The 27,371-nt window shown below is 48.7% G+C and overlaps 1 long non-coding RNA gene across 7 annotated transcripts in view; it reads right to left on the bottom strand.

Annotated features, from left to right (window-relative positions):
* Positions 1–15,514: 15,514 nt before the first annotated feature.
* LOC137521081 (uncharacterized) overlaps positions 15,515–27,371 on the bottom strand; it is a 103,857-nt gene continuing 92,000 nt past the window's right edge. For 5 of the 7 annotated variants that reach the window (XR_011022019.1, XR_011022016.1, XR_011022022.1 and 2 more), the window contains 2 exons: positions 19,753–19,923; positions 15,515–16,638 (listed from right to left, as the gene is read on the bottom strand). This is a non-coding gene — a long non-coding RNA (uncharacterized lncRNA). Of the gene's footprint in view, positions 16,639–16,765; positions 16,816–19,752; positions 19,924–27,371 lie in introns of those variants that run through there. The other 2 variants (XR_011022017.1, XR_011022018.1) reach the window with 2 other exon arrangements.

The following is a 27,371-nucleotide window of genomic DNA, read 5'->3' as shown; positions in this document are numbered from 1 at the left end:
AAGTCACTAGTGTAAAATAATACAGCCAGCAGCAGGGGTGAGCCTGGGGTGCCTGGCACCTGGGTGCAAGATTTTCTCTGGCGCCTATGGGAGTGGTTAAATTAACCGCGCCCAACTACATAACCACACCCATGTACTGCCTAATCACACCCACACCTTCCACCTCTTTCCGCATGCATGTGATACCCCATTCCTACCCCTCTTCCATGGGCTTGCTCCTGGCTGGCTTTGGCTGCCTGCCAATCTGCTAGTCTCTGGACTGACTCAGGTTGAGAGGCTCTGCGAGTGCGACGCAGTCACACACTGCGTATTTATGGCTGTCTGCGGTCACCCTACTCTCGCTCGCTGTCGTCGGCTCCTCCCCCCGCCAAGCCCAAGCGTGAGGTGGGCTGCCTGTATCTTTCCCGCTGCGCCGCGCAGCCTGCCAGTGTTGCCAACCTTTCACGTTATTTTTTACTGACAAATACCTAAAAATTTACTGACAAAAGATTATTTTTACTGACAAAATTTCCCCACTAAATGCACATAAGAGACAGCGTTTCACCAGTAAATGCACGTAATGACAGGCAGCCTTTCATCAGTAAATGCACATAATGAGAGACAGCTTTTCACCAGTAAATGCACATAATAAGAGACCGCTTTTCACCAGTAAATGCACATAATAAGAGACCTCTTTTCACTAGTAAATGCACATAATAAGAGACCGCTTTTCACCAGTAAATGCACATAATGAGAGACCGCTTTTCACCAGTAAATGCACATAATAAGAGACAGCTTTTCACCAGTAAATGCACATAATAAGAGACCGCTTTTCACCAGTAAATGCACATAATAAGAGACCGCTTTTCACCAGTAAATGCACATAATGAGAGACCGCTTTTCACCAGTAAATGCACATAATAAGAGACAGCTTTTCACCAGTAAATGCACATAATAAGAGACCGTTTTCACCAGTAAATGCACATAATAGGAGACTGCTTTTCACCAGTAAATGCACATAATAAGAGACCGCTTTTTACCAGTAAATGCACATAATAAGAGACCGCTTTTCACCAGTAAATGCACACAATAAGAGACCGTTTTTCACCAGTGAGTGACAGGGAGCCCCTTTAGGCAGTGAGTGACAGGGAGCCCGTTTGAGCAGTGAGTGACAGGGAGCCCCTTTAGGCAGTGAGTGACAGAGAGCCCGTTTGAGCAGTGAGTGGCAGGGAGCCCCTTTATTCAGCGAGTGACAGGGAGCTCGTTTGAGCAGTGAGTGACAGGGAGCCCCTTTAGGCAGTGAGTGACAGGGAGCCCGTTTGAGCAGTGAGTGACAGGGAGCCCTTTTAGGCAGTGAGTGACAGGGAGCCCGTTTGAGCAGTGAGTGACAGGGAGCCCCTTTAGCTAGTGAGTGACAGGGAGCCCGTTTGAGCAGTGAGTGACAGGGAGCCCCTTTAGGCAGTGAGTGACAGGGAGCCCCCCAGCCCCCGCCGCTCCTGCTCCCCCTCACCTTGCAGACCTCAGGATCAGTGGCGACCCGACCAGTACGAGCGGGCGCCGGACGCACCCGCTCTATATGCGGAAGTGATGTCACTTCCGCATATCAGGGCAGGTGCTGGGTCCTAGCGCCCGCATGATTGGTCGCCACCTGATCGAGGCCTGAGTGAGGCGCCAGGAGGGAGGGGGGAGCAGCGGCGGTGGCCACAGGGACGGAGGGAGCGGCGGCCACAGGGGGTGAGCAGCGGCCAGGCGGCGCCTGTCTGAGACAGGCGCCTAGGTGCAATGCACCTGCAGCACCCGCCCAGGCTCGGCCCTGGCCAGCAGGGCAGACTTGTATGTTTGGTGGAGGATTGCAGAGAAAGTCAAACCAACTCTTGTGACTGTTTCTACAGGAAGCAGCAACAGCTGCAATTTGGTCCTCTAGTCTGGTGACACGATGCATCATACATACACTGCATTAGCTGATCTCCTGAGTGTGGAAAGTTATTGTGTAATGCCAGCAGACACCATCCTGTAAAAGCAAAGGATTTTTATTGTGCAGCGAATGTGCTATATGATATAGCAAATTCAATGCACAATAAAAATTGTTTAATTTTACAGGATGGCGTCTGCTGGCATTACACAATAACTTTCCACACTCAGGAGAGTAGACTGTCCACTGCCAGGAAAGATCCTATAGGGGCCAGGGTGGCTGGCTTACCTTATGTCTCAATTTCTGCTCACTGTGTGCTGCTGTGTCACTGTGCTGGCTGTGTCTACATTCAGGCTGACTAAAAGCCACCAGCCACGTGTTTTGGGAGGGGGATGATCGCAGCCAGACACGGAGTACCGCAGCGGGCCAGGGGGCTCAGGACGGATGCACAATCTCTAGCTACTAGCTAGCTAGCAGCATACGGCGCCCTGGCTGGCGAATCACGCGGGGGGCGGAGTTAGGGGCGGTGCCACACGAGGTAAACAAGATACCCGTGCGGCTGCTGCTATAGAGGGGGGCTGGCTGAGAGGAAGGAGGTGTAAACATTGGAGCAGTGTAAAACACTGCTTGAAGGTTAATCTATTGGCTGGGAGCTTCCTGGGGGGCGTACATAGAGGCGGTGGCAGAGAACTCCAGGGAAAGAAACGATCGGTACGAGCTTGTCACACGCACATACAGTGACAGCGGTGACAGGCTGATTGAAATACCCCCCCCTCCGGCGCGCCCCCCCTCTCCTGCCGCCCCCAAGCGGCCGCCTATATTGTCTGTAGGTAAAGGCGCCCCTGAGTACCTATGTAAAATTAAGAGGGAATCCACTGATGACCTATACAAATGAATTGAGAAAGATACTACGTGAGGGACTGGATGAGGGTATCCTTGAGTATAAAGAATTCGAATTTTTAATGCCCACAGCACCAAGAACACCTGTAATATATCAGGTACCTAAAGTACATAAAAACGCAGAGCAGCCACCGGGACGACCTATCCTAAGTGGAATTGGATCGCTAACACATAGACTGGGCCAGTACCTGGACTAAGTCTTACAGCCGCTAGAAAGAAACCTCCCACAGACAGTTAAAGATACGAAACATATGTTACAAATATTGGAAACTCTGGAGGTGGAACAAAATGACATTCTGGTGACAGCAGATGTCACAGCATTGTACTCGAACATACCGCATGAGCAAGGGATGGAGGCAGTACATTACTATTTGGCAAAGGATCCTGATATGAAGATTCAACAGAGAGATTTTATAATGAAATTACTGAACTTTGCACTAACAAAAAATTACTTCTGGCATCAAGGGGATTACTATTTGCAGGTGAAGGGATGTGCAATCAGGGCGGGCTTCGCCCCCTCCCTAGCAAATTTATTCATGGGACGATGGGAAGAACTAGTGCTGGGAGAAGAAAGAGATGATAGAATAAAAACTTGGCGAAGATTCATAGACGATTTATTCGTACTGTGGGGAGGAAGGAAGGATGATCTACCAGCTTTCTTTGAAATTTATGAGACTGCGGAGGAACTGCAGTAATTTAAACGATTATGTAACTCAATCGCATCTAGTGGCTGAAGGGTTTATTGAGAAAGGTTATGATAATATAGAGATACAGAGAGAAATTATGGAAGTGGGGAGAATAGCGAGGAGGGCTTTGTTAGGACAAGGCCCAAGGAATTTAAAGGGACCTCAACAGATGGACTGTCTACCATTTATCACCGATTATTCCATCCAATATAGGCAGGTAGAATATATAATTAGAAAACATTGGCCTATACTGAAGGAGGATGCAACACTTAAGAGAAAACTGCCAGAAGATCCACCATTTATTTATAGAAGGGCAAAAAATCTGAAAAGCTATGTGGCCGCAAGCTGTGTAAACCCACCAAAGATCGTACTCCCGTTTTGGCAGAAAGACGGTTTCTTCCCATGTAGGGACTGTGTGGGATGTAGGGAAGCAACTCCAATAAAAAGTAAAGAAGTGGTTTCAACATCAAGAGGAATAACATATAAAATAAAACAGAATATAACCTGCAATACAAAAGGAGTCGTATACATGGTGTGGTGCCCATGCAATATACAGTATAGTGGGAGAACAACCAGACAACTTAAAGCAAGAATCGGAGAACATATAGGGAATATTAGAAGAGAATTTACAGGTCATAGTGTTTCTGACCATTACAGGACACATCATAACTCCGACCCTAGGTCTCTCAAATTTTGTGGACTGGAAAAGGCAAACTACTCTTGGAGAGGATGCAACAAGACAAGAGATATATCAAAATGTGAAACCAAATGGATATATAACATGGGAACCCTAAAACCAAAGGGACATAACATTGAACTAGATCTTAACTGTTTTATAGCAAATAGTTAGGTATAGTGTTGTATCTCATGAAGGTCTTTTAATTTTTAATCTTTAATTTTTAATATTATTTATGCTAGTCCAAAGGATTTGTTGGTTTATAAAATTTGTGACCGTAAAAATTATGCGATTCATTGCAAATCCTTATGTTTGAAACAAGATGGAATGATTTGGTAATAATTCTTAATTCTAATAATTTGTAACTAGATTTATTTTAAAATAAGGAACATGTAGTATACATTTTTGGCCACAAGATGGCATAAAATATAGGAAAATGAATATGTGACAATGGACTGTGAAAGTAATTAAAGGCAGGGGTGTATTTAGGGTTTGGGCTCCCCTAGGCACCCCAAACCTATGGCGCCCCCCCCCCCCCCCCGAGGAGGCCGTTGGCGGCGCGCAGCGCGCCGCGGCAAAAAATGGGCGTGGTCATGGTCTGCAGTGGGCGTGTCCATAACATACAGTGGGTGTGGCCAATTAAAATTTCCTAGTAAGAGTGCAGCCCAAAGTCGGTGGGGCAGTAAAGTGACCCTCAAAAAAGCAAGTAGGAAATGTCCCCCCCCCCCCAAAAAAAAAACAAAAAAAACACACATTAGCCAGTGTTCTCTCACACAAAATAGTGGTAGGTATTAGATTGTGAGCTCCCCTGAGAAAAGTCAGTAACAGGACTATGTTCTCTGCAAAGTGCTGCAGAAGATGCCAGTGCTATATAAATACACAATAATATGGTAGGACATTAGACTATGGTAGGATTAGATTGTAAGCTCCTCAGAGGATAGTCAGTGACATGACTATGTACTCTGAAGTACTGCTGAAGATGGCAGTACAATATAGTACAGTAGTATGGCAGCACAGTGGCGTAGTGGGTAACGCTCTCGCCTTGCAGCGCTGGGTTACCGGTTCAGATCCCAGCCAGGTCAACATCTGCAAAGAGTTTGTATGTTCTCCCTGTGTCTGTGTGGGTTTCCTTCAGACACTCTGGTTTCCTCCTACATCCCAATACCATATGATACAGATAAGTTAATTGACTTCCCACTAAAAATTGGCCCTAGACTACGATACATACATAGACGTATGCCTATGGTAGGGATCAGATTGTGAGCCCCTCTGAGGGACAGTTAGTGACAAGACAATACATACTCTGTACAGCGCTGCGTTATATGTTGGCGCTATATAAATTAGTATAAGTACAGTATAAAGTAGCCAGGTCTATAGGTGTCCCCAATATAGACATATAGGTGTCCCCAGTATAGATAGCCAGGTCTATAGGTATCTTCAGTTTAGGTAATAGTCATGGGCATAACTAGAAATCACTGGGCCCCCTTGCAAAAATTTGGATGCCCCCCCCCCCCCTATAGGTGCCAAATAATCGTAATGGGACAGTGTTTTACTATAAAATAATTGTAATGGGGCAGCATTTCACCATAAAATAATCGTACAGCAGCAATGTTTCACCAGAGAATAATCGCAATGAGGGCCACATTTCACCAGAGAATAAGCACAATGAGGGCCACATTTCACCAGAGAATTAGCACAATGAGGGCCACATTTCACCAGAGAATAATCGCAATCAGTGCAACATTTCAGCAGAGAATGATCGCAATGAGAGCCACATTTCACCAGAGAATAATCGCTATCAGAGCAACATTTCAGCAGAGAATGACCGCAATGAGAGCTACATTTCACCAGAGAATAAGCACAATGAAGGCCACATTTCAGCAGAGAATAATCGCAATCAGTGCAACATTTCACCAGAGAATAATCGCTATCAGAGCAACATTTCACCAGAGAATAATCGCTATCAGAGCAACATTTCAGCAGAGAATAATCGCAATCAGTGCAACATTTCAGCAGAGAATAATCGCAATGAGTGCAACATTTCACCAGAGAATAATCGCAATGAGTGCAACATTTCACAAGAAAATAAACGCAATGAGTGCAACGTTTCACCAGAGAATAATTGCAATGAGTGCAAATTTCATCAGAAAATAATCGTATAGTGGGCAGCATTTCGGTGAGAGTTGGAAGGAGGGTTAGAGAGGGTGGGCAGAGAGAGAGACATAGGGTAAGCAGATAGACAGGTACAGAAAGTGTTAGGGCTGGTTCAAACGGACGCTTGCGGAACGCTTACCTCAAGCGTTCGGAACGTCTTGTTAAACGTTTGCACCGAGCTTTTACACGCGTTTACACAAACGCAGCGTTCGGGTCTCGATTTTCGCTTGCGTTCGTGGCCGCCCTGGAAGCTACATGTAGCTTCCAGGGGCTGCCAAACGCGACGGGTAATGTCCCCCTTGGGAGATAAAAACGCTGACCGCATCCGGACGCGACGGCTACTGAAAGCCTGACCGCGCAGCAGCCACCGCACGTCATCAAACGTGACGCCGCGCAGACGTCCGTGTGAACCAGCCTTGACAATATTCAAGAGAGGAGTATGGGCAAAAGGAACACACCAGAGCATTGTACATTACCTCCTCCCCTTCTGTCATGTGTCTGGCTGGCAGGCTGTCTCTGTGCACTCTGCTGGGCTGGCTATGGCAGCTATGTCCCTCTGGGTGTCTGTAAGGCAAGCTAGAGGCTGTCACTGGCAGGCTCGGGCTGCAGCTCCTCTCTCTGCTTTCATGGCTGGCTGCTCAATCATTTACTCGCTCTGTCTCCTCGTCTCTGTCCAGCTCTGGTATTTCCCGCCGGTGCCACACATGGTGAAGATGCAGAGACGTCAGGCCAGCGTGAGTACGCCTGATGTCTCTCTCAGCATCAGGGAGCTGTAGGGGGAGCGGGGGAGGAGGCCAAAGCCTCACAACTTCGGCTGCTCTTTGAGCCTCAGGGTCTTTCTCAGTTATGTGGTTGGCAGCGAGTGGAGTTCTAGGAGCCTCTGTGACCTGGGCTGGGTAGCTGGTGGCCTGCTGCCTAGGCTGGGTGGCTGGGGCCTGCTGCCTGTGACCTGGTGGCCTGCTGCCTGGGTTGGGCGGCTGGGGCCTGCTGCCTGTGACCTGGTGGCCTGCTGCCTGGGCTGGGTGGCTGGGGCCTGCTGCCTGTGACCTGGCGGCCTGCTGCCTGGGCTGGGCGGCTGGGGCCTGCTGCCTGTGACCTGGAGGCCTGCTGCCTGGGCTGGGCGGCTGGGGCCTGCTGCCTGTGACCTGGAGGCCTGCTGCCTGGGCTGGGCGGCTGGGGCCTGCTATCTGTGACCCTGGGGTAGCTGGTGGCCTGCTGCCTGTGACCCTGGGCTGGGATAGCTGGTCGTGGCCTGCTGGCTGCTGCCTGGGGCCTGCTGCCTGTGACCCTGGGCTGGGATAGCTGGTGGTGGCCTGCTGGCTGCTGCCTGGGGCCTGCTGCCTGTGACCCTGGGCTGGGGTAGCTGGTGGTGGCCTGCTGCCTGTGACCCTGGGCTGGGGTAGATAGTAGGTAGCTGGTGGCCTGCTGCCTGGGCGGCTGGGGCCTGCTTCCTGTGACTCTGGGCTGGGGTAGCTGGTGGTGGCCTGCTGCCTGCGACCCTGGGCTGGGGTAGCTAGTAGGTAGCGGGTGGCCTGCTGCCTGGGCAGCTGGGGCCTGCTGCCTGTGACGCTGGGCTGGGTAGCTGCTGGTGGTCTGCTGCCTGAGCGGCTGGGGCCTGCGACCCTGGGCTGGGGTAGCTGGTGGCCTGCTGTTCTGCCTGTGACCCTGGGCTGGGGTAGCTGGTGGCCTGCTGTTCTGCCTGTGACCCTGGGCTAGGGTAGCTGGTGGTTGCCTGCTGTGCTGCCTGGGCGGCTGGGGCCTGCTGCCTGTGACCCTGGGCTGGGGTAGCTGGTGGTGGCCTGCTGTGGTGCCTGGGGTCTGTGACCCTGGGCTAGGGTAGCTGGTGGTGGCCTGCTGCCTGGGCCTGCGAGTGACCCTGGGCTGGGGTAGCTGTTGGTGGCCTGCTGGGGTCTGTGACCCTGGGCTGGGGTAGCTGTTGGTGGCCTGGGCGGCTGGGGTCTGTGACCCTGGGCTGGGGTAGCTGTTGGTGGCCTGCTGTGCTGCCTGGGCGGCTGGGGTCTGTGACCCTGGGCTGGGGTAGCTGGTGGTGGCCTGCTGCCTGGGCTGGGCGGCTGGGGCCTGCGAGTGACCCTGGGCTGGGGACTGGGGTAGCTGTTGGTGGCCTGCTGTGGTGCCTGGGCGGCTGGGGTCTGTGACCCTGGGCTGGGGTAGCTGGTGGCGGCCTGCTGTGCTGCCTGGGCGGCTGGGGCCTGCTGCCTGTGAGTGACCCTGGGCTAGGCGAGGCGAGGGTGCTTGCTGGGTACCTCTGGCTGCCTGGCTCCTGGCTGGGTAGCTGTGGCGGCTGGGCTGGGTAGGGTAGCTGTGGCGGCTGCTGGGCTGGGTTGGTAGCTGTGGCGGCTGGGTTGGTAGCTGTGGCGGCTGGGTAGCTGTGTCTGGGCGGCGGCGGCTGCTTCACGTGGCTCCAGACTCCAGTCCCGACCCGACCACCTCGTTGCTGCTGTCCTCCAGTCCTCCTGCCGCCTGCGTGATCTAAAATGGCGGCGAGGGAGGAGGAGGTGGAGTCACTTTTTCCGGGCTCGGCTATGGGGGGGGCGGAGCATATGACGGAGGCCAATGTATCCATGCTGGCTGGCTGCCTGCCTCTCTCAGAGTCTCTCAGACTCAATGTCAAGCCACGCCCCCCCTCCCCGTACGTGTGCAAGTGGCTGCCTCCCTCCTCTCTGCTCTGGGCTGGCTGGCACACAGACAAAACCATGGTGGCGGCGGCGGCAGGGGGGAGCGCCGAGCGCTTGCAAAATAACTGTAAGTGGTGATGCAGCGGCGCTTCCCCCCCCCCCCCCCCCCCCTCCAAAAAAAAATAATAATAAAAAAAAAAAATATGTCACAAGGGGAAAAAATTTAAAAAAATTTTTTTTTATTTAAACCCAGTCGCCACCCGCCCCCCCCGAGGACCCGCCCATGGCACCGGCCCACGGGTGCCTCTTAATAGATACGTCCGGGACTCCGAGCAGTGCAGAAACTATGGAAAGATGCACATCATTTTAAAGCTCTCTTTCTCCTCTTTCCAATGATATATAAACCACCACTCTACGTCTTTTAGTTTTTGCTATTTTCGCGATTGAAATTGCCGCGGCCGCGATTTCGATCGCGAAAATAGAGAAAACTAAAAGGCGTAGGGCAACGATTTAGGTGTCGTCAGAAAGAGGAGAAAGAGAGCTTTAAAATGATATCCATCTTGCCATAGTTACTTGTATTACACAGGACGACACTTTCCCCAGTGTCAGCAGCTCCATTCTGCTGAATGCAGCTGCTGACTTTGACAAAAAGTCGCCCTGTGTAATACAATATAACTATGGAAAGATGGATATCATTTTAAAGCTCTCTTTCTCCTCTTTCTGACGACACCTAAATCGTTGCCCTACGCCTTTTAGTTTTCTCTATTTTCGCGATCGAAATCGCGGCCGCGGCAATTTCAATCGCGAAAATAGCGAAAACTAAAAGGCCTAGGGTGGCGGTTTATATATCATTGGAAAGAGGAGAAAGAGAGCTTTAAAATGATATGCATCTTTCCATAGTTTCTGCACTGCTCGGAGTCCCTTTAACAACTTTCATATTATTGTATTGGTAATATCTGTTAGTTTGATGTAAATGCAATACTGAGATGTAATTTTATGTGAAAGGGGCTCTCAATCCGAATCTAGGAACCAAGCTGGAACGCATGGCTCCTTCCTTAATCTATACGTGGCGGAGTGACATCAATGAGGCGGAGTCTCACCGCCCGTACTATGACACTTACGCAAGCCTGCCCTCAGTAGGGCGGACGCGACGTAATGTACGCATGACGCATTGTTTTAAATTTACCTGGTGTCCAATGGCTAGCCACGCCCCTGATGGGTCACGCGGAGTGACGAAACGCGTAGGGTGGAGCCGGAGGATAACCAGGAAGAACGCTAGGACGCGAGAGCAGGCAGCCAGGTGGCAGAGAAACGGCGCAATCTTCAGGCCTACCCGGGAGGCACTATGGAGAGCCTGTTATTACTCTAAACGCTGCAATACTTGTATTCTTGTGAGTATTTTTAACACAATAAATTTGTTAACTTTTACAGAGTTACGCTATGGGATCTCATTTATACTTATAAGGTACACTGAGGAACTTCAATCTGCAAGGGAGAAAGTCTGGAAAAAGAGAGATGCTTCCTAAAATCGTGGAAGGTGCATAGAAATCTATTATTGATGTTTTTGCATGCAATTTAAGCCTGGTACATACTTTCAATTATAATTGACCAATCACCTACCAATTTTACTACGTTTATGTAGTACGAGGGTCAACAGATACTGAATACTATGAGCAGATTGTGCAGGGGAACCTCATACCACATAGACATGGTAATATTGGTCAGTGATTGCTCAATTATAATTAAAAGTGTGTACAAGGCTTAAGGCCTGATATACGGTGGCTGGATAGTGTGCTGGTTAAGGGCTCTGCCTCTTACACAGGAGACCTGGGTTCGAATCTCGGCTCTGCCTGTTCAGTAAGCCAGCACCTATTCAGTAAGGCGTTCTTTGGGCGAGACTCCCTAACACTGCTACTGCCTACTGAGTGCGCTCTAGTGGCTGCCTCATAAGCGCTTTGAGTCCGACAGGAGAAAAGCGATATACAAAAAAAAGGAATTGTTATTATATACACTTTCAATTATGATTGGTCAATCACTGATCAAGTTTACCAACTCCATGTGATATGAGGGCTTACCTACATAATTTGCTCATAGTACAGTATTCAATATCTGTTACCCTAAACTTAATGGAGGTGGTAAGAGTGGTCAGTGATTGGCCAATCATAATTGAAGATGTGTTCTAAAGCTAAGTACACAATTGAGATAAAAGATCTTTGAAAAAGGCACAGACCAATTTTACCCCCCTTCCATGTAGTATGAGAGCATACTCTACACAGTCTATTCTATTGAGCTGACTCCCCATCACATAAAACGTACACAAAGATGCTGTACACATGCAAAATATCAGTTCCTGCAAAATGCATTCATAGTCTATGATATCTGCAGATCAGATCCACCCGGATGGATCTTCAGATGATTGTCTGATCTGCAGATGAATTTCCATTAAACAAGGTGTGTTTGAGATCTGTAGATATCATAGACTATGAATGCATTTTGCAGGAATTGATCTTTTGCAGATATGGATCTTTTGCATGTGTACAGCAAAATTGGATGTGTGTATGCACTCTAAAGGTGGCCAAATTTCTAGCAAAAAAAAAACAAAAAACCTGTTAGAGCAATCAGATAATTCTGATCAGATACGATCAAATTGGTTGTAAATAATCTCCGTTGATGGGCACAATCCATTACGATTAGAGAATCAGTAGTCCGATTGGATATTCTTGTCGGTTATGATCGATAGAAAGCAAAAATTGGTTTGTTGATGGTGTAGTAGTGAATGATGTATTACAATACTTCACTTCCGATCAGAATTATCTGATCGCTCAAACGATTTTTCTGTAGAAATTGAATTGTTTGAGCGATCAGACAATTGTGATCAAACTGGCAAAAAATAAACTCCTTTGATGTTCCAATTCGTCTGAGAACAATTCTTGAATTATTTGTTTGACTGCAATTTTGTCCGAAAAATAATTTTTATAATTAGTCGTGATGGGTGGGAAGTACATTTTGGCTAGTTGATAAAGAAAATCAATGTATTACATGTTATTTCCAATCACAGTTATCCAATTGTTCTAACGATTCTTAGCTAAAAAAAAAAAAAAAATTACTTTTTCCGATTGCCAAAATTGCCATTGAACAATCTATCCTGTGGGAGCAGTAACCAGACAGCCCACCCAGCCATCTCTCTATGCTCAGGGGGTGGTGACCAGACATTCCACCCATCCAGATCTCTATGTTCCCAGGGTGGTGACCAGACCGCACATAAATCCATTGCTCTTTGCTCCAAGGACAGTAACCAGACAGCCCACCCATCCAGCTCTGTATTGCTCTGAGGACAGTGACCGGACAGCCCACCTATCCAGCTCTCTATGCTCCCAGGGCGTTGACCAGACAGCCAACCTATCCAGCTCTCTATGCTCCAAGGGCAGTGACTGGACAGCCCACCTATCCAGCTCTCTATGCTGCCAGGGCGTTGACCAGACAGGTCACTGAGGGTGGTGACCTAGTGTTTAAATAAATAAAGGCATTGATTACTCATTATTGGTGGTGCAGCTTCTTCTTCTCAGGATTACTTGCGCTTCAAATTTGTTCAAGACCTAAACTAATGAGATTGCCTAGTTATCAACAAAGGTAGAATATCACTTTGTCGCAGGCTATAGCTGAGGTGCCCCATGCAGGGGCCACCTTGCATCGCCACTACTACCCCCTTTGCTCACCTGTAGATCATCAGCCACCACTGTAGCAGTAACTGATTAGCAGCTGCCACTATGGTGGCAGCAGTAACAGCCGCTAATTAGCAGCTGCCACTGTGCCATCAGCAATACCAGCTCCTGATTAGCAGCTGTCACTATGCCAGCAGCAATAACAGCCGCTGATTAGCAGCTGCCACTGTGCCATCAGCAGTACCAGACACTGATTAGCAGCTGCAACAGTGCTACTAGCACTATGTAGTGTATTGGTTCAAGGAGTAGTCAAGCAACTAGTGCTACTCATAGTACTACCTACCCAGGGCTTTGTCCAACTCTTGGCAGCCGCTATGTCCCTCGCCGCAGCTGGCCCCCATTCTGACGGTGCGTGGAAAACAACCTCTAGGTTGTCCTCTACTGCGATTGTGCAAGCCACGCTGTCAATCACCTCCACGTGGTCTGGAACGTACTGGGCAGGTGCAGTAGTTCTGCGCCTGTGCAGTATGTTCCAGACCATGTGGAGGTGATTGACAGCAGCGGTCAAGGAGGCGCAGTAGAGGAAGACCTGGAGGTTGTTCTGCGCGCCGTCGAGGAACGGGGGCCATCGGAGCTGCGGCGAGGGACATAGAGGCTGCCAGGGGCTGGAGGAAGCCCCAGGTTAGTACTACTATGGGTAGCATTAGTTGCTTGATGACTCCTTAAAGGGCAATAACTTTAACATGGGAGACAAGGGTTCGAATCCTGGCTAGGGGTCAGTACTTATTCAGTAAGGAGTCCAAGGCAAGACTCGCTAACACTGCAGGGTGGCCTCTTGAGCGTGTCCCAGTGGCTGCAGCTCTTGAGCACTTTTGAGACTGACAGAAGAAAAGCGCTATACAAGTGTCTGTATTATTATTATGCCTGCATATTGAAAGGGACATATCAACTGCACACTGTATATGGGTTATTTCTGTGGAAATGTTTTATTTGACAAATTGTCACAGGCATACTGTACATAACGTTTAAAGGGAATGTCTGAAGAAGGAAAAAAGAAAAAAAAACTTCCTCCAGCCCCTGGCAGCCGTCCTGTGCCCTCGCTGCAGCTCAGATCCCAGACCGTGGCCCTGGGGTCCCCTCCAGTGCAGATGCCGACATCTACTGTGCCTGCATGAGAGCAACTCGTCGTTGCGCTGGCGTGATCTGGAGCGTACGGTGCAGTAGCTCTGCACCTGCGCAGAATAATCCAGATGTCAGCGCGACCGCAAGCGGCTCTTGCACTTCCTCTGACATTCCCTTCAATTTCGCTAGTTTGCCCCCCCAGCCCTCAAGAATGGCAGCGTGGCCCTAGGCCTAAAAAAGTCTGGTCACCCCTTCCTTAGTGGGTACTTACCTCAGGAGGGGGAAGCCTCTGGATCCTAAAGAGGCTTCCCTAGCCCTACCGTTCTGGCCACAAGAACTTGTCTGAGCAGTCTGCACCTCAGCAGTAGAGTGGACCTGATTGGACCACCATTAAACATCGCTGAATCGCACTGGTTGAGGATGGGAAGCCTCATTAGGATCCAGAGGCTTTCTCCTCCCAAGGTTTTTTTTTAACTCACAGATTCTACTTGAAGTGGAAAGGTTGTCTAGAGTACACCAAGCAATTGCATCCCAACTGTTATATTCCTGGTGTAGAGCAAAAAAAACCACCAATCACGAGTAACTTTTTTTATTTTTATTATGGTTATAAACATACATAGTAGATACACTATACAGTACTATGAATGAAATGCACATATCAGTGATTCATTTGAGGCTGAGCCCACTATTAAGCTTGCAACCACACCATCTTGTGGTTTAACTTTGTATTACTGCATAAGCATAGTGTAGCTTACAAATCCGAATCAGTTTTATTTTGCCAAGCATCATTGCGACATACCCAGAATTGGTTTTGGCACATATAGGTCACTTAAAGCCAATGTAACCCCGCTGCTAAAAAAAAAGAAACCAGATATTTACCTAAGGAGAAGGAAGGCTCTAGGTCTGCACCGGCAGAGGAGAGTCTTCCCTCTCCTTTGCCGGTGCACTCAGTGCAGCGCTGGCTCTCCCGTTCAAAGCCCCCAACCGGGGGCTTCGGAAGTCTTCGGGAGCCAAGTTCTCCGGAAGACAGGCAGCTCCGTACTGCGAATGCGCGATGACACGATAGAGGGCGCTCGCATGCTTATTGTGGAGCGGCCCATCTTCGGGAGTACTCGGGCTCCCAAAGACTTTCCAAAGTGACCTTTGCCGGCGGAAGGAGCAGTATTTGACCAATTTAGTCAAATACTGCTCCTGGGGACAGCGCAGCACCACGGGCACCGAGAGAGAAGAGGGAAGACTCATTAGGACCTAGAGCCTTACCTCTCATTCGGCAAGTATCTGGGTTCTTTTTTTAGCAGTGGGGTTATATTGTCTTTAAGAAGCAGCAGCCATGGATTTGGCCTGAGAAGGAAATGGAGAGGGGGATGGACACTAGAGGGGGCGGGGCATAAAGAAAGTTTAAAGGAAACCAGAGATCAATCAATATAAAAGTTTTATACAAACCTGGGGCTTCCTCCAGCCCCCTCCGCACTGATCGTTCCCATGCCATCTTCCCCGCCACCTTCTCCCAGTAGAAGACCCATAGGTTTGGTCAATGCATGCCCGGCTGCACCCCCCCCCCCCATCTCGCTCCTGCAGCTGGGAGTTTTCTGAGCTTGCGCATGCCAATTCAGGCCACTGGAGCACCCGCATGCTGATGGGCTGCGAATGTGCAGTTCGCCCCGACTGGTCAAGCTAATGGGGCTTCTTCCGGGAGAAGGGGGAACCAGAGGAAGACGGCATGGGAGCGATCGGTACAGAGGGGGCTGAAGGAAGCCCCAGGTATGTATACAACTTTTATATTGATTAATCTCTGGTTTCCTTTAAGTATTGTGGAAATTACAGAAGGTTCTTGCACTTTATGAACCTGGAGATAAGTTTCAGTGCATCTTCACTGAAGGCCGGTTCGGGAACTTTTTTTTTAATGTTTTTTTTTTTTAAACTCCACTTTGTGCAGGAAGCCGATCCTAATGTTAAAAATAGGATCCACCTCTACTGGTTAAAAAAAATGGATCCACTTGTCGCAATGCACTAAGCGGAACAGAGTCTGAACTTGGCACATTTTCCTGGACCGGATGGGAAATTCTATGCAATGAAAGCCTATGAGAATGGACACTGTCCGCTCTCACTAGGCTAGTTGCTGCATCAGCTTCGCACGGCTCGCTCGCTGCTGTGACGTAATACTTGCGTGTTCCCACAGATCACCGCCGCTCGGTCCCTCAGGCACAGCTCGTCACCGCTTGGTCCATCTATATTCAGCCCAGTAGCTGGTATTAGCATGGGGCTCTCCATTGAGCTGCAAAAGACTAATGGGTATCCTTAGAAAGAGGGAAAATTCTCATTGGTTCATAGTGCACCAATGAAAATTCTCCGTTGCTAGGGAGAGATGGCCTAATGCAGCCTATGGAGAGCCCCATACTCCTGCTTGCCTCCGGTCTGAATATAGACAGACCGAACGGTGGTGGGATAGATGAGCGGTAATGCAGATGTGATCGATGCAGGACACATGATCGAAGCAGAGGGTGAAATTTCTGCAAGGGGACGCAAAATGAACAGAACTGTGTCCGTCTTGCATCCGCTCTAGTGTGAAATGGTCCTAAATCCAGTGTGCTGCCTGCAGTTGCTGGAGAGCTATTTTAGCCTCAAAGAGTTTTTGCTTTTTTTTTTTTCTTTACAATCCTCTCAAGCTGAAATACAACCTTTTCCTCCAGGATATTCCTCTCGGCCCTTCGTAGGGAGCATTTGCGTAGCAGTTCCAGCTGCACTAGCTGCTTCCACTCCAGTTCCTCAGAGTCTGGCTGGATTTCAGTTTGTACGCAGTTCTGTACCTTAACCTCAGCATAGGTTTTGACTTCAGTTTGAACTGCAGATTCTTTTCTTTCCTGGCAAAATACAGTTAGATGCTGTTGCTCTTTCACAAGCCACTTCTGGTCTGCAATCACAGAGAAAGCCAAGTCAGTTATAGGATCTCTTATAAATGGCAAACATGATTTAGTTCAGAATCTGACTAAGGCCTAATTCACATTACCAAAGCAGGAGAACACGTGTTGCTCTGCAGTGGGTTGCTATGTAGTGTGATTCTGGGGTTATTCATACACCATAGAAGAAACTGCAGGAAATAACTCCAATTTGTATTTAAATACACCAGCAGCCTGGAGCTCACAGGTAGCAAGTACAACAAACATGAATAGTCAAATGCAATCATTCAAACCGTTGAGACCGGCATTGCTATTTTACCACAACCTTATTTTTAACGTTACACCGATGGCAGGCAGATGAGGAGGGAAATATTCCATGTGGTTGGTGGGTAAAGGGGTGGGGCACCAGACACATTAAGGGTCCTTTTCCACTTGCAATCGCAAACGTGCTTGCAAAAGCTTATTTTTCCCACTTGCTGCGATTGCGATGTGAACCATTGTGAGTGAAACACAATTGCACCAATAATTGTGCAGCCCGCCGATTGCGATTTGCAGAAAATGAAAATGCGCTAATGGATAAGTGCACGGTGATTTACTTGTAATTCACGGTGCACTCGCGATCAGCAAAATGGCAGCGATTGCTTTTTTAAGCAGATTGCAGCTAGTGGAAAAGGTGCTTGTTCACAACACAGTGTACTCGGTACCCTCCCTAGTGCCCACCAAACACAGCGTTTATTTCCCTATTCATGTCATTTGTTGGCAATTGGGGCAAGTCTGAATAGGGCTCCGCATACATATCCAATTTTGAACTGGCCAATTTTAGCACTGCCATGTAGTATGAGGGCCAACAGATTTGGAATACTATGAACAGACTCTGTAGGTATGCTCTCATACTACATGGAGATGGGAAAATTGGCCAGTGAGCTGCACATAAAAATTATAGGTGTGTGTACGGACCTTAAAGGAGGTGGTGGTAAAATAGCTGTGCAAAATTAAAAAGGGCCCTCGGCTAAAAACTCACAGCCAGTAGCTAACACAGCATACCAACATAAACGGGATTATTGGTGCCACATATCCAACACAGGCATGTGGGATAAGACCCTCTGCCGCCGTCGAGGCCAATCTCCTATGCTAATGGTGGATGCATCTACATCCTACACATACAATGGGTGTATCCACAACTGGACACGTCTGATATAGGATAAAAAGCCTATAAGCCAGTTTACTAACGTGTCAGATAGTATATATGCTTTCACTTCTGCAGCTTCTGAAAATTTAGACATGCAGTTTTCATGTGTTATCTACTGATTATATATTTTAAGTTTATAAGGGTTAGGGTTTCTTAAATATCAATAAAGTCATTCTGATATCGGTTATATTTTGTGAGCCTGTAACCAACCACTTCCGGACCACGCTGATTGAAATGTACGCCCTGTTTAGAACCCCTTAATCCTGCCAGGGTGTAAATTTCATCCATTTCCACCACACGCTTCTGCCACTCTTGCTGCTGCATCCCCTCGCTCTATCATCAGTATGAGGGCAGAGCTCCATGAGCAGGTCAGGAGCAGTTTTCATTCGTTTCTGACCCTGTGATCACTGTCAGCCAATCACATTGGTCACAGGGTCAGGAGCCAATGAAATCGGCTCCTGACCAGCTCAGAGAGCTCTGCCATCATAGGGACAGCAGAGCGAGGGGGCTACAGCGATGGGAAAGCAGCATGAGCAGTGGTAGCGGCGGGTCAGTGCGGCGTGAGGTCAGTAAGCCGTTTTTTCAAACCAGAAGTCTCTGGTCCTTAACCTCCTTGGCGGTAACCCCGTGTGTGACACGGGGTAAGCCGCCGGAGGGTGCCGCTCAGGCCCTGCTGGGCCGATTTTAATAATTTTTTTTTTGCTGGACGCAGCTAGCACTTTGCTAGCTGCGCCAGCACTCTGATCGCCGCCGGCCCCTTTGCGATCGCCGCTATCTGCTGCGGCGCGGGCCCCCCCCCCCCCCCCCCCTCCAGACCCCAGCGCTGCCTGGCCAATCAGTGCCAGGCAGCGCCGAGGGGTGGCCCGGGACTCCCAATGACGTCCCGACGTCAGTGACGTCGGTGACGTCATCCCGCCCCGTCGCCATGGCGACGGGGGAAGCCCTCCAGGAAATCCCGTTCTATGAACGGGATTTCCTGATCGGAGATCGCCGAAGGCGATCGAAGCGGGCGGGGGGGTGCCGCTCAGCAGCTGCTATCATGTAGCGAGCCCTCGGCTCGCTACATGATTAAAAATTTTTTTTTTTTAAAAAAACCTGCTGCGCTCCCTCCTGGCGGTATTTTTCATACCGCCAAGGAGGTTAAGGGGCCAAAGACTGCTGGTACCGAAGTGGTCAGGCAAACCAAACCTGACCTGACTTTCAGCCTGCTGCAGGTCTGGTGAGAATTACATGAACAGGTGAGCAACTACTAGAGGAAAAGCAGCAGGACCGTTACCTCACATATATACATATGGTACAAGTGGCAAGTTTACATTTAGGCCCCTCACACACTGTTGCCCGCGTTATTTTTTCATGCTGCTTCAAGGGCTGTGGAATCAGAGTTGGAGTCGAAACAATTTTGGGGTACCTGGAGTTGGAGGTTTCATAAACTGAGGAGTCGGAGTCTGATGATTTTTGTACCCACTCCACAGCCATGCAAGGGCTGTGGAGTAGGATTTGGAGCAATTTTGGGTACCTAGAAGAGTCAGAGTCGATGTTTTTGTAAACTGAGGAGTCGGAATCAGATGATTTTTGTACCGACTCCACAGCCCTGGCTGCTTCCCCCACCGCAAGGGCCATGCAGATCTAAGGAGACTTAGATTTGTGTGATGACTGCCAAAGCAAAGGCTGTAGCACATTACTGCATGATCCATGCCTACCACATGATTATGCAGCAATGCAAGTCAATGGGCTACGCATCATGTGTGCATGACTGAAGGGAATCCCAGGGACTTCCTTCCTACCCAGCAGGGAGTAGCTGGGGAGCGGCTCTAGGCATATGACCCTCACGCTGCACCGTGGCGCAAGGTTATATAAAGGCTGATTTCTGCGGTGCAATGCAGTGCTTGCACTGCTGTTAGCTATGCAACCAGCCTAAAAGTAATGAAAATGATCTTACTCTCTTGTATCTGCTGAGTGAGCAAGGACCTCTCCATCTCCAGTGCCTTCCCCCGTCACCTGCTCTGCCTGTATTTGCCACTTTAAGTCTTCCACCTCCACTTGCTGCTGATAGGAGGATTTCTAGTCCCTTATTTGCTGCCGATACTCCTCAGACACAGCCGCCGTAGTCCTGCAGAAACAAATAAGCAAAAAGTGCTTTCATAATCCTGTTATGTGCCTCAAGCCAGGTCCCTTGTATACATGTGAAGCTAAACGGCATGTGATGACATTACCAAATCATCTCACCCATTGCATTCTGGGAAGCTCAATTTTATGAACCACTGGATGTGAATTATTAAAAACGGGATTACAGACTCCAGACACTGGTTGATCTATGGGATCAATTTTTAAAGCCCAAGATAGCACAGTTTTTTTATGTGCAATTAACGGGATTATTTTCAACCAATTATGCATTAACCGTTTTGTAAAACATGTTGCTGGTCTTGCAAAAAGGAAAAAACAGCCATTTGAGAGTTCTTCCCTGAAATTTATTTTAGTTGGGTAAAGCCACAGCTATGTGGTAAAAAGTAGGCGAGTTCAACAGTGGGTAGTGCCATATGCAACATATTTAGTGCTGTAGTTCCGGAGCTCATTTGTGTGCTTAATCTGCCCTGGGCACCCCATAGGTTATTACACTTTTTCAGAGCTCTTCAAAGTATGTCCCAACTTTACAATACTTCTGTATCGTAATCCAATTCCAGAAACCCAAAATCTCCACCACCTTTCTAGGTCCCCTCCATCAAATGTGATTTAGCGTTGTTGGTTTTCTGTAGCTTCGCAGTGCTTATAACTATTACTACTTATATAGGGCAGACATCTTCCACAGCGCTGTACAGAGTATATTGTCTTGTCACTTAACTCGCCCTCTGAGGGGCTTACAATCTAATCCCTACCATAGTCATAGGTCAATGTATGTATTGTGTAGCGTATGTATTGCAGTCTAGGGCCAATTTAGAGGGAAGCCAATTGTGGATGGAAACCCAGAGTGCCCAGAGGAAACCCACACAGACACAAGGAGAACATATAGACGCGTGCAGATAATGCCGTGGCTAGGATTGGAACCAGGGAACCAGCGCTGCAAGGTAAGGGTGCTATTCACTACGCCACTGTGCTGCCCATACCTATGACTGCTGACAGATTGGGGCAGTAATGAGGTAGCAGTAATCAGGCAGCTGCAAATTAGGAGCTATAAAATTGTGCAGTAGCCGTTTTTTAATTTAGCAAAAACTACAATTTATTAAAACACAAAGAAATGTTTTTTGTTTTGTTTTGTTTGGGGGGGGGGGTCGGCTTTACTTACTTTATCATTTCAAGGCCGTCAGCGAGCCATATTTATCATAAAGGATATTTATTACTGTTCACACCGCAGTCCATGCCCACATGCCCTAACACAAAATCAGTTCGAACTGGCAGGCCAAGGTTTAGAGAGAAAGAAGGGACACTCTAGTGCAGCCTTTCTCAACCTTTTCACCCTGGAGTAACCCTTCAAATACTTTTTGGATCTCAAGGAACCCCTGAAATTATTTTGCAGGTGGCATGGTCTTTAAACACTGGTGGGGTAGTTAATGCCCTATTACAGTGCCCTTCATTATAATATCTCTTTATTCTAGTGCTTTTTATTAATGTGTTCATTATTATTCTGACCACCAATTTTGTGCTTCTTTTTACAGTACCCCCTAATACAGTGTGCTCTCTTTCATACTTGACCCAACACCCACGATAGGGAAAAATGCCATGGAACCCCTGCAGAGTACTCAAGGACCCTGGGGTTCCAGGGAACCCTGGTTGAGAAAACCTGCTATAGTGGAAGCAATGATTCTCTATATATCTCAATAAATGTTACAAACATAAAAAGTAGGATATCAGGAAAGTTATTTTGAAAATTCCCAATCTCCTGCAGACATGTGCAATACTCCTATTATGTTTTGCATTACACTATATAAGCAAATAACGGCATTATGCTGAGCCAGCGCTTCAGTGTCTCAGAGAATAAACTGCACTGTGGATCTATTGTACTTTCCCCTGCATTAAAAGGATATCTTAGCGCAAAAATAATTTAAAAAAGGGGGAGTAGTCATGTGTAGTGGGCTCTAAACTTACTTCCTGGTTGGGGTGGTCGCGTCTGACTGCGCAGCCATTACCCAGCGGCACGCCTCCTTTGATTGCTCCCGGACCGCTCTGCGCATGCGCACTACGTAGTTCTGACAGTGAGCATGCGCAGAGCGCTCCTGGCCGCACATAGTGCATGCATGGCCGGCAGCGCCTGCGCAGTCAGCTGCAACCAGCCTGACCAGGAAGGAAGTTTGGGGAGGTTGGTAGGCAGCACCGGAAGGGGACAGAGGAGAACGGGGGGAGCGGAGGGCATAAGGAGAGCCCACTAAACATGCCTGCACCCCGTTTTTACATTTTCTTTTTTTGCGCTAAGGTATCCTTTAAACAGGCCATACACTCAGTATCCTTTAAGCAGGCCATACACTCATCGATTCCTCTCATTGATATACGGCCTGATCAACCAACCAATTAAGCGAATTTCGACCAAAATCGCTCAATTGGGTCAATCAATCCAGGTGAAAAATGTAGGTTAACAGACAGGGAGCGCGTTGCTAGCAGCGTTTTAGTTGGCGACTGATGAGCGTACTCTCACCTGTCCACCGCACAGCCCAGTCTATGCTTCTCCCCAGCATCATCTTCACTTCCGTATCCCCAGGTGCCTGTGTGGCATAATACAGTGGAAAGACACTAGGGGCCTGTATTGGTCACAGTGACCCTAATGCAGCCATAGGCAAACTACGGCCCGCGGGCCGGATACGGCTTGCAGTCACTATGGAGCCATCCTGTCAAAAGAGGGCCAGATTCTGCTCCTCTCCCTTTCTCCCTCCCGCCGTGCAGAGCATGTACAAGAAATCCAACTCACCCTATCACACTCCCAAGGGGAGCTCTCCATGGTAATGGTGGCAAACTGTCATTACATAGTGTGTCACATGATGCTGCTGTTGCCATGGAGATCACCACTGGAGAGTGTGATAGGGCGAGTTATACCCAATCCTTTCCTGCAATTCTTCAGTTTGAAGGAGGAGAGAGCGAGCAAGCTACAGTCGAGAGGAATGTGGCCCGATCCTTAAAAAGTTTGCCCACCCCTGCTCTAGTGTCTGTCCTCTGCATTATATCCCACATGCGCCCAGAGAAACAGAAGTGAAGAAGACTGAGCAGCCACCGGGAAGAAGCAAAGACTGAGACCACACGGCGGAGAGGTGAGAACCGCAGGGTGGACACTGGGACCCAGCAAGCACAGATAATCAAAGATTTCGTGCTGAAATAGATAAATAATCTGTGTGCAAGCAATCGAACAGATAGATCCTATCTCTGATCAGAGAAGGATCTATCTGCTGGCCATATCGACCAATGTATGGCCACCTTTACTATATAATCTCACTAGCAGAATGCCAATATCATTCTACACAGAATGAAAGTCACTGGAACAGCAATATTTATATACACTGCTGTGCTAGATAATATGTGCCTCACTGACTAACGGAAATTTGGAAGACACAATCCCTTAATCCTTTAAGCCTCATCTACCTGCGTAGATGAGGCTCTGATCTGGCAGCTTGATTAGCCGCCGGATCGCATCTTCCGCGTCCCCGCTCGCCCGCACGTGCGCCGGATTCGATACCCGCTCATCCCCGCACCGTGCATCTTCCGCTCAATTCCCTGCCATTGTCCCCTCGCGGGGAACGAGCAGGGAATTGGCGGTAGCAAGATCCGACCTGTCGGATCTTATCAATCGAGCCACATCAGCGGCTCGATTGATAAGCCACATCACCGCCTCATCTATGCGTGTAGATGAGGCTTAAGACTGTAAGGGCTTATTTCCACTATCGATGTGGATGCAAAGCGATCACCTTGCATCCCCCGCAGGTACTTCCGCTTGTCGTCCGTACAACTGGATGCAGTGTCATGCGGCTTCCCGGCGGCGGCTATGGGGAATTGGATGCGTGCTGCGGAAAACTGCAGCATGCTATCCATAAATTCCGCAGCATTTAATCGCGCTGGATCACATAGGTCAATTCGCGTTAATGGAAACTACTCCATTGCCAGGAATTGGTTGCAGTTTCTTTACGTTGCGGTGTGGTTTCCGCATAGCAACATGTGAAGTGGAAACGGCCCCAAGCCCTTTTGGCCAGGGCTCTCTCTCGGTCTCTCGTCTCACAATGCTGTGTAATGGGTGTGCATACCTCCTACCCCTGTGTAAGAATCTGTACTCCATTTGTTCATTGCATCACATCACATGTAATCAATCACCATTATATGTTATTGTTAACTGTATTGTTTATACCTTGTACAGTGCCATGAAATATGCTGGTGCTATAGTAATCGATAATAACAACACATCTTGTTTAGAATTCATACGAGGGTTGAATGAAAAGTAATGCCTCCACCTCCATAACTTGGGTTTGGATGGGAATATTTTAATAAATCAAACACAGAAATAATCCTTAGAATGTGATCTTCAATATTCAATATTCACTTTTCCACATAATCGCCAGACAATTGGATACATTTCTGCCAACGATTAACAAGTTTCCTGAAGCCGTCACGAAAGAAGTCAACACTCTGTTTCTGCAACCAGCTTCTCACAGTTCTCTCAACTTCTTCATCGGAAGTGTAATGACGTCCCCGAAGACTTTCTTTCATTATCGGGAACAGATGGAAGTCAGATGGCGCCAAATCTGGACTGTATGGAGGATGCCGTATGGTGGTGAGGTTCAGTCTCTGCAGTTCTGCTGTGGTGGCATTTGATGTGTGTGGTCTGGCATTGTCATTGCCTGGTTACCCATCGTGCACAGATCTTCCTATAGCCAAGCAAAGCAATAATTTGATCCACACGTTCTTGTGAAATGCCTATTATGCTTGCAATTTCCCTGTGATACGGCGATTGTCCTGAAATCAGTCTGTCAACTTTCTGCCTGTGAAACTGTGAGGTTTCTGTCACAGGACGTCCAACTCTTTCTTTGTCCCGCAAGTCAGATGTTCTCACCTCAACACAGGGGCGTAGGAATAGACCCTGCAGCCCCTGCAGTTGCAGGGGGGCCCCTAGCAAGTCAGGGGCCCGGAGGAGGAAATGCTGTCACCACCGGCATACCTACCGGGGATGCGACTCTCTCAGCCGCAGGGGGGCCCGGCCGCCCGGGGCTGCTCTGGGGCCCGCTCACTGTCCGTGGGGGGAGCGCTGCTCTGGACCCCCCAGCAAGGTGCTCAACTGGCCGCAGCGTCTAATAGACGCTGCGCCAGTTCATTCCCCGCAGCCCCGCTTCAGCAGCCTGCATAGTCTCCGGCAGGCAGAGCAGGGCTACGGCAAGATGGCCGCCGAAGAAGCCCTACACTGGAGACTATGTGTCTCTAGTACAGGGCTTCGGCAGCCATCTTGCCGTAGCCCTGCACTCTGCCTGTCAGCGCGGGAGATGTGCTGCAGGAGGACTCGGGGAGCTGCGAGCCAGATGCCGGGAGAGGAGAAGACTTCTGTCAGGTAAGTGAATTGTTTTTTTTTCACAGGTGCATTTTTTTTTCTAGTGTCTGCTGCCTACATTGTGATTTTCAGGTGTCTGCTGCCTACATTGTGATTTTCAGGTGTCTGCTGCCCACATTGTGATTTTCAGGTGCCTGCTGCCCACATTACGATTTTCTGGTCACTGCTGCCCACATTGTGATTTTCTGGTGTATGCTGCCCACATTACGATTTTCTGGTGTATGCTGCCCACATTACGATTTTCTGGTCACTGCTGCCCACATTACGATTTTCTGGTCACTGCTGCCCACATTGCAATTTTCTGGTCACTGCTGCCCACATTACGATTTTCTGGTGTCTGCTGCCCACATTACGATTTTCAGGTGTCTGCTGCCCACATTACGATTTTCAGGTGTCTGCTGCCCACATTATGATTTTCTGGTGTCTGCTGCCCACATTGCGATTTTCTGGTGTCTGCTGCCCACATTACGATTTTCAGGTGTCTGCTGCCCACATTGCGATTTTCAGGTGTCTGCTGCCCACATTGCGATTTTCAGGTGTCTGCTGCCCACATTATGATTTTCTGGTGTCTGCTGCCCACATTGCGATTTTCTGGTGTCTGCTGCCCACATTACGATTTTCAGGTGTCTGCTGCCCACATTGTGATTTTCAGGTGTCTGCTGCCCACATTGTGATTTTCTGGTGCCTGCTGCCCACATTACGATTTTCTGGTCACTGCTGCCCACATTGCGATTTTCTGGTCACTGCTGCCCACATTGCGATTTTCTGGTCACTGCTGCCCACATTGCGATTTTCTGGTGTCTGCTGCCCACATTACGATTTTCTGGTGTCTGCTGCCCACATTACGATTTTCAGGTGTCTGCTGCCCACATTACGATTTTCAGGTGTCTGCTGCCCACATTATGATTTTCTGGTGTCTGCTGCCCACATTGCGATTTTCTGGTGTCTGCTGCCCACATTACGATTTTCAGGTGTCTGCTGTCCACATTGCGATTTTCAGGTGTCTGCTGCCCACATTGCGATTTTCAGGTGTCTGCTGCCCACATTGCGATTTTCAGGTGTCTGCTGCCCACATTACGATTTTCTGGTCACTGCTGCCCACATTGCGATTTTCTGGTCACTGCTGCCCACATTGCGATTTTCAGGTGTCTGCTGCCCTCATTACGATTTTCAGGTGTCTGCTGCCCACATTACGATTTTCAGGTGTCTGCTGCCCACATTACGATTTTCTGGTGTCTGCTGCCCACATTACGATTTTCTGGTGTATGCTGCCCACATTAGGATTTTCTGGTGACTGCTGCCCACATTGCGATTTTCTGGTTACTGCTGCCCACATTGCGATTTTCTGGTGACTGCTGCCCACATTGCGATTTTCTGGTGACTGCTGCCCACATTAGGATTTTCTGGTGTCTGCTGCCCACATTACGACTTTCTGGTGTCTGCTGCCCACATTACGACATTCTGGTGACTGACTGCTGCCCACATTAGGATTTTCTGGTGACTGCTGCCCACATTAGGATTTTCTGGTGACTGCTGCCCACATTACGATATTCTGGTGACTGCTGCCCACATTAGGATTTTCTGGTGACTGATGCCCACATTGCAAGTTTCTGGTGACTGCTGCCCACATGGCGATTTTCTGGTGACTGCTGCCCACATTGCGATTTTCTGGCCCACATTACGATTTTCTGGTGAACACTGCCCACGTTACGATTGTCTGGTGAATGCTGTCCACGTTACGATTTTCTGGTGAACTCTGCCCACATTACGATTTTCTGTCCCACATTACGATATTCTGGTGAACGCTGCCCACATTACGATTGTCTGGTGAATGCTGCCCACGTTACAATTTTCTGGTGACTGCTGCTCACGTTACTATTTTCTGGTGACTGGTGCCCACATTACGATTTTCTGGTGAACTCTGCCCACATTACGATTTTCTGGCCCACATTACGATTGTCTGGTAAAATGCTGCCCACTTTACAATTAATTTACAGTGAAACGCTGCCCCATTACGATTATTTGGCACCTATGGGGGGGCCCCATCCAAA

This window comes from Hyperolius riggenbachi, chromosome 6, assembly GCF_040937935.1.
Source record: "Hyperolius riggenbachi isolate aHypRig1 chromosome 6, aHypRig1.pri, whole genome shotgun sequence".
NCBI lineage: Eukaryota > Metazoa > Chordata > Amphibia > Anura > Hyperoliidae > Hyperolius > Hyperolius riggenbachi.
The sequence above is the reverse complement of the archived record's forward strand: the minus strand, read 5'-3'. Positions and strand labels throughout refer to the sequence as shown.